The sequence below is a fragment of the Bidens hawaiensis genome, unplaced genomic scaffold (assembly GCF_021521415.1).
Source record: "Bidens hawaiensis isolate Kalapana, Puna unplaced genomic scaffold, B.hawaiensis_p1.1 tig00037613_1, whole genome shotgun sequence".
NCBI lineage: Eukaryota > Viridiplantae > Streptophyta > Magnoliopsida > Asterales > Asteraceae > Bidens > Bidens hawaiensis.
The window spans coordinates 39,268-48,081 of NW_027496570.1; positions in this window are offsets into that span (position 1 = coordinate 39,268).

Here is an 8,814-nt window from a genome sequence, read left to right on the forward strand (position 1 = left end):
TTTAATTAAAAAAAAAAATTAAATTTTTTTTTCTTTCATGCTTCTTATAAGTTGTTATTCTTCACCAAAACAAATATAAAAATAATAAAACATTAAAAAACTAAAAATAATTAACGTTGTAATGCATATATGCAATACATCGACTTTTATATAATGCATATGTGCAATAGTGTGCATTTTAATACTTGAAATAGTGTTGAGTAACATATATATAGTTGTTTGTATTGTATATTTGCAATAGTGCTATATTATATACAAAAATTAAAAAAACTCGATATAGTGCATATGTGCATTAGTGTTGTATTACATATATGCAATAATGTGTTTTGCATACAATTATTAGTGTCGTATTTGCATATATTCAATAGTGTGTATTAGATAATGTATTTGTGTTGACTTATATGCAATAAAACACTATTTTATATATACAATACACATTAATGCACATACGCATTACATTGACGGTTTTTTTATTATTTTTATTTTTTTATTTTTAGGCACAATATCATCTTATTATAAGGAAGAAAGAAAAAAAATCACAAAATAATTTTCTAAAAATAGTTAAAAATAATTCTTTACTAGTTCTTTAGTTCTCTTTTTAAGAGGAGTTCTCTCTAGATCCCACCCATATATATATATATATATATATATATAGGGGCCGGTTTAAGAGGGAAATCAAAAAAAGTGGGAAACGGACGAACTCTTCATTTGACATGTAAAAAATAATATAAAGCTCGATTTCACATGTAAAAAATTAGTTTTAGCGTAAATGCTTTAAGACTTTTTGCTTATAAATACATGTAGAATACATTCCAATAAAAAACGAATTTTGTAAAATATTTTTTTTTACGTTTTTTAAATTGAAACATATATATATTTTTTTTTTGAAAAACGCTTCTACATGTGTTTATAAGTAAAAGCTCTAAAAAGGTTATGTAAAAATGTGTTTTTTACATAAAAAAATGAATTTATTTAGTATATTTTTACATATAAAATGAAGAGTTCCACAATTTTTTTGAGTTTACTCTTGAATCTGTCCACACACACAAACAAACAGATATATATATATATATATATAATATACCTAAAAGTTCATAATGAGATTATTTACAAGAAAACGTCATTCTAGAGTGTCGGGTTTAATAAAGTATTGTTTATTTATTAATAATATTAATTATTATTATATAAAATAATAAAAACAACTTAAAATAATATTAAAAATTGAGCCGGCCGGACTCGAACCTGCGTGGCCGGCCGGCTCACAAGGTTTAAACACAAACACGTAAACAATTGTGCTACCAAGTCAGTTGTGTTTAGATTTGAAACTATACATTAAATACTAAACTAGTTTGACCCAATATTCAAGAACAATACTCTAGATCCCTAATTGCTTAATTCGTTCGTCAATAGATTAAATTCAGTTGGGGGATTTTGATAAGCATAACACAAACTAGAAACAACTAACAATTACCTGATTCGAGTTTATATTGGTGGTGAATCGGGACAAAACCCGTCGCGGCTCAAGAGTGGTTCCTACAAGGACTGAACAGTGATGATTTGTGTAATTACATTAGGGTTTCTTGTTTTCTGGACTTGTAGATGGCGGAGTAACGATTAATTTAATTATCATATAGGTTATATACTGATTTGGGAGTCGGTTTGTAATAGATTCGGCCCGATAACAAAACGAGATCAAATACAAGATTATATTCCAGTTAAACTATTACCTTGATTCGTTTTTAGCACAATAACGATTTAGTTAAATCAATTCCGATTTTAGAATGAGACTTATGGTTCAACAAACTCAAACGGGTCATGGATAGGTAATATGGATACGGGTATGAGTTTGGATTATGGGTTAAAAATGAATTAGGGTATAAGATCTTAAATATTAATTTAATATTTTTCCAACTTACACTTTGGTCCTTGTAGGTTAGGGATGGATACAAATTGGATATAAATCAAGTACAAGGGTCCGTTTTGTTTATTTAGCAAAGCTATTTAATAATTAAATGAATAAAATAAAAAAAAATTTTGATTAATTAAATGAATTACCCGAAAATGAAAATGGTTCGGGTACTGATTGTTGTTTTTAATAAATGAAAAAATCAAGTTGTTAGAGTATCCCCTACTTTTGGGAATTTTATCCCAAAATTAGAGAATACTAAAGACAAATGTAATTAAAATTTGATCACAAAAATTTTTTTAGATGGAAATAAAAAATTTGTAGAACTTTAAGTTGTCAAAACAACGCTACAAATGTTAATCAGATAAGGGCACTTATATATAGGATGTACCAGTGGCGTATCCACCATATCCTTGTCATCTCAACATTTGTACCATTACTCAAAACTACTTTCGGTTCTAGATTATGACATACGATTGTACGTATAATGATTTTCATGTAGGGACTTGGGTAATTATGTTCCGAACCATAATTACTCTTATCGTCGAATGGTCCGCATAATTCGTCCCATCGTGTGGGTTAAAAAATGTAATATCCTAAATATTATAATGTTAAATTATAATATTAAATAAAGATTTCGTTAAGTTGTCGTGTGTTAAATAATTATTTTAATATTAAATAAATAAAGTCGCGTTAAGTTATCGGGTGTTAATATTTAACTAATATTAAATATAGAAAAGATCATGGACTTGGAATAATTAAAAGGATTAATGAGTAATGGGCTTTAGGTCCATAGGCTTTAAGGGGTATAAATACTCCCTTAAACCATCCTAAAACCCTAACCCTAAGGAAATTTCATTTGTTATTTTTTGTGTGTGAAAACCACGGTGTTTTCTCTCTAGAGAGGCGATTTCTTTCCTTCATCATTATTACTTCCAAGCCGTCCTCTTTCACTCTCTCGTGATGGAGTCTGATCATTCCAGAGTCTTTCTTTGCAATGATCGATCATTCCCTTTGGGGTTTCAACGTCAATCGATCCTTTTCTGGATTGTTACCCAGGGATACTTCGGTATTCATGGTGCTAGACAAGTCGGCTTGGTTAGGGTTCCATGTTTCTTGGTAATCAATCCAGTTTGGAGATGATTTATTGTTTAATCATAGTGGTGGTTTGTTCAATCATGTTAGTACCATTACATGATGTCAATCGGTTAGGGTTTATCCTTAGCTGTTACATCATGTTTATCCTTCGTATTTGGTGCTAGACATCCAGGAAACTTATGGAGTTGATGATGGTTATGGGATCCCTTGATAGTTTCAAATATCTTGTTGTGTTTCATGGTGATCCCTTCCAACAGCCGCATTCCCCTCTTTCTGATCGGAAGGTCCCCTGGTTGGATTTTGGAATGGGTTGAAGCTTGTTTCAGCCACTGGCCTGTGAAGGTTCCCTTTGAAGGTCCCCTTTGAAGATTAGGGGGGTGGGTTTGGACGTGGAGCGTCATGTTCCTTGTTTCCATATGCTTAAGATGTTGTGTTTATTCCTTCCGGCTTCATGATTATGAAGATGCTTATATTTGGAAGTCGTGATCCTATGTTACATGGTATGCCACTAGTCCCTGATTCATTTGTTTCCTGGATACTTTCTTTTTCCTTCTATTTGTTGGTTGGTTGGAACTGGAGACAATACGCATGTGTGTGTCGAATCCGGGTGTTGGAGTATCAACACTAGGTTATTCTAGCTTGTCGTTTGTAATGTTCAAGTGACAGGAAGGGATCCTACGGAGCTTGTATTTGTTGGGTTCTAGTCTTGCATGTTGGTAGTCTGGGGCTATTATTTTTTATGTTGCTCCGAGCTTGATTTGAAGTATGCAGCTTGGTTTTAGTTGTGGTGATTCATGATTGAAGATGTTTATGTGTTTGAACTTCATTGTCTTCTCATCACTACTTTTATGGTGGACTAGCTGAATATCAATATGTTTATTGATCAAACTCCAACCTGGTTCGGCATTCGGCCAGGTTTGGTTGCATATGTCCATTATGAATTTGGTTGTTGATGATTGTTAAGATGTTTTGAATAGGTTATGGAACCTAATGTGCTTGTGATATTACTGATTGGTAATTTTTTAGGATGAGAGTTTGATTAACCTGGTTGACCCGGTTTCTATCGGGGTTCACTTTATGGTTATATGGATCAATTGTGCTTGTATGGGTTGATATTGGTTTGAAGTGTGTGTCTATTATGATCCAAGTTGGCTGGGCTTGGATGTGTTATGGTTCAGTTTGTATCCAACTTCAACTCTCCAAAATTGCCCTGGGCTTAGTTTATGTTAACTGGGCTTGGCGAACTGGGGCTCTCTCTAGCGGGGGGGGGGGGGGGGGGGCAAGATTTGGGTTGGGTCTCGAGTGATGGTTTTACTTTGAACTGGGCTTTGGAACGTGCACGGTAAGGGGTTGGGCATGTCCCAAATCGGTTTTATTGCACACTTGTTTTCTTGGGCGTGGATTTGGGGCATGACCTAACTTTGTTACTCGGCTAAAGTGTTGCTTCAAATGGTGTGTTTTCTGGGTCTCTCATGCTCAATGGAAGCTACATATAATGGCCAAGTAAGTAACATATTTCAGTTTTCTCTAGAAATGGGGTGAATTATATTTGGGAGTGGGACCAAATTAACATCTAGTATTGTTGAGGAACGTGTTAGTTAACTGCTTGGTATCATTATTCTATCCCGATTATGTGCCTTAGAAATGGGACCGGGGTTGGATCCATGTATGGGAATGGATTGGTAACTTGTAATTGGGTGAGGCTCATTTACATCCATTTTCCTTGCCACGGTGGGCCGTAGGTTTGTTCTGGCCAGCTTCTAAGCTTGTCTGGCGGCTGACTTGGAGACTGTTGGGCTTGTTCGGTTATGTTGCTATAATGTATGAGTTTGAGTTGGATATGAAAGGTGATTTTTATATGGATATGGAATTGGTTTAGGCTAGAGAGGTTGCATGGGATATTTTGTTGGGCCTCTGGCTGATAGGATTTCGCCCCACTGGTTATGGGCTAAAAGGTTTAAACGTTTGGGCTTGAGGGGCGTGGCCCCGTGCAGTATTTCACTCTAGCCGTTATGCAACTCTCTTGGATTTGGGCTTCTGGTATGTCTCAAAAATGGGCCTGGACAATTTGCTTGGAGGGGATATTTATGCTTCTTCAATTAAATTATGCCTAGTCTATTGTTTGGTTAGTAGTATGTTCCAAATTATATGCCTTCGGGCTGAGTAATATGTTTCATTTGTGGTCTGCCCCATCCATGGTATAATGTCCAGGATGGGGGGATGCACTTGTTTTTATTCTTTTTATTTCAGTAAATTTTACCAAGGGCAATGCCTTTTACCAAAAAAAAAAAAAAAAAAAAAAAAAAACCTAACTTTCATTCCATCATTTCCATAATTCTCTACTAACACTCAAGAACACACACACACCTCCATCACCTTACATACGGCCGCGGGGAAGAGAGAAACGAGATCGAACGTCGAATATAGATAGATCTTTAATATATAAGATAAATACAAGATCTAGAGTTCATAATCTAGCCAAACGAGACCACATAGAACACATAAAGGTATGTCTTTCACTTTAAAGTTTACGTTTTTAGGATCAGTTAGCCTTGAAACTTAAACCTAGATTAGATCGGTTATGAACGAAATGTAAAGTTGAGAACTTGATATTAAAATGGAGCTTAACGAACTCATACACATGAACGAGTCGTTAAAAGAAATCCAAGATCTAGTTTGGATGTTTTAAGATTAAATATCCAAACTTTATGATTTCCCGAATCAAGTCTTACCCAGAAATGGTCATGAAGGCACTTAAAGGGAAAGATCACTTCATGTTAAAGGTTTATATGATTAATAATAATACAAATAATAATACTAATAATAATAATAATAAATGAGCCATGGGTGGAGATCAGCCAAAACCCATCCGCCCAAACAAGACCAAGAACCAATAGTTGTTCCTCTTCACCCCTATTCGCATACAATACACAGTATACACACACTCGCACAAAACAGAAATCACATACAAATAGATATACATATATACATCGCATACAAACCCTGTAAACAATTACATACAAGTGTAAGTTCTGATCGAACAGCTAGGAGTCGCTTACAATAATAACAATCGCATACAAATAACCGATTACACATGACTCGTTTACAATACCCATGTCGCATACAATCTGAAAGTCAATTATAATTAAACTCGCATACAAATTTGAGTCGATTACAATTGAACCCATACACAATCTGAACATTGCTCACATCAATTACAATCAGCAGCTCAGATATATTAAATCGATTACATTTATCTCATAGACATACGGACTCGCCCGAACACAATGAACTTCGCTTACAATAATTTTGATTACACCCAAATTCAAAGACCCTAGTAATCTATTACATTATGTATTCGATTTCCAAGACCTGATTACAAGTCAACTCGATTACCTGGAACTCGAATACAATCGGATTTTGTTTACAAATAGGATTCGATTACATCCTGGATCCGATTGCTTTTACCCGATTACCTGTACTTAATCGCATACATGGATCTCGATCACAGTAGGGGCTTGTTTACAAGCTTAGTTCGTATACAATGATTTGATATGAGCAGTGGGTGAGCAGGGAACGAAGGTTGGCCTAGATGTGAATCCAACCACCCACTCACTGGATCATACATATGGGCGTGGCCCATTTCACAAACTCTAGGGCCCATAGTAGCCAAGACTTGTATTTTTTGGGCTTAACCCATATTTTAATAAACCAAAGACCGAACCAGTTTATCTCGATTAGCAAAGCCGATAAATATAATGAATCTATATAACTTAGCCCGGTTAACACCGTTAATCTAGTTAGATAGTAGAACCCGAGTGGTAGATATATATATATATATATATATATATATATATATATATATATATATATATATGAACACATATAAACCCGTGCAATATGGGTGTGCGTCCATAATAGTATGCTTAATAAAAGGAAAGAGTATCTAAATAATCAAGCCTTATGATGATAATAAAATATTTTAGGAAAGAGAAAATAATAATAAAATAATTATAAAATATTACTTGAGGGTTTGTAGGAAAAATAATATGTAAATGAAATCTAAACAAGGCCAACCAATCATACCAGACTTAGTCATTTCCAATTGGAATGCAAAAGGGTGAATATTAATACACGTACCCTATATACATTTAGCAGGGAGCAGTTAAAGAAGTGAATTACGATAAACGGAGAAAGAAACATGATCCAGGTGAGTTTGTAGCCCCACATCCATGTTATGTTTTTCGGGGCTGTGTGTATACTCGATGTGTTCGTTAGTACGTTTATCCTGAGTGATAAATGTATGCCTTACGTGATTATGTGAAAATTATGAATGATTGCTTGTTAGTACGTGAACGATCTTCGGATATTGCACGTAATGTCAAGTTTTAATGTTATGTGAAATGATGATATGATATGTATGATATATGAATGAATGAAAATGATGTATGGTTGTATGTTAACGAAGAGGGAATCGAACCCTACTAATATTCGAGGAAAGAGGGACCGAGCCCTAATAATACTCGAGGAAGGAGGGACCGAGCCCTAATAATACTCGAGGAAGGAGGGACCGAGCCCTAATAATACTCGAGGAAGGAGGGACCGAGCCCTAATAATACTCAAGGAAAGAGGGACCGAGCCCTAATAATACTCGAGGAAAGAGGGACGAGCCCTAATAGTATTCGAGGAAATAGGGCGTAATGCTCTTTATAACGTATGAAATGAAGGTAAGTAAGAATAAGATAAAAGTATGAATGAAAGTATGTAAGTATGTATGTATTGTACATTATTTGTTTAACTTGAACTCACTCAGCGTAGCTGACTTTTAGTATGTATGCAGGTGAGTAGGATGAGGAAGCTCGCTTGACGGGAACGGGTGGCATTGAATAAGAGGTTGGCATCGGGAGACACAAGACATTTATGTTTAACGTTTTGTTTATTTTGAAAGACAAGATGTTGTTTTAAGACAAGTTATGGATTGTTATGAAATATTTTATGAAGGTTTCTATTTTCCACGAATGTTTTATTAAATCTGATGACTAGAACTATGTGAATGAGTAAATCCGACGTCCAAACGCGAGGCACCGGTAATGGGATCTTACAAAAACATTTGAAAGACTTGACATTGTGAGAAAAGTTTAAATATATCTTGATTTCGAACCAGTAGATCATAGTTGTTTAAAATACTGCTAAAAATGAATTAAATTCTTGAGTTATTTTAATAAAATATTAAAATTTCTAAACATCTTTTGATAGAATAATATAAATTTTGAACATCGAAGAAGAAAGGATTCCTTAAAGTTGATATGGATTGTGATAAACGATAATGAGAAAATACACTAAAAGCACATGATCGCAAACAATTGTCATTGGGAAGGTATGATAAATTTTTATTTCTAAGAAATAACACACTTATGATTGATAGGTTATTTAAATTGAAATTGTTAAAAACCAAATTCAAACAAAGAGTTGTTATATTGTAAGATTGATAACCCAAATAGGAAAAAACAGGCTCAAAACAATCGAGAGTTCCAGGAAAATTGGTAAACCGATCTTCAACTTCATTAAGCTCATAACAATCGTGAGGTCCAGGAAGCCAGTAAGCCTCCAACTGAATGGCTAATCGTTTGGCAATCAAATGCAAACGGGAGTGACAATAATATGCCACATTCTATGAAGGGGATCTATGAAACGTGTGCGGCTACAATTTAATGGATGATCGCTTGTCACAACTATTATCAAATTTCCAACTTGAGGACAAGTTGATTTTCCAGACCGAAAGTATTGATACGAACTTGTTCGGATCTAAG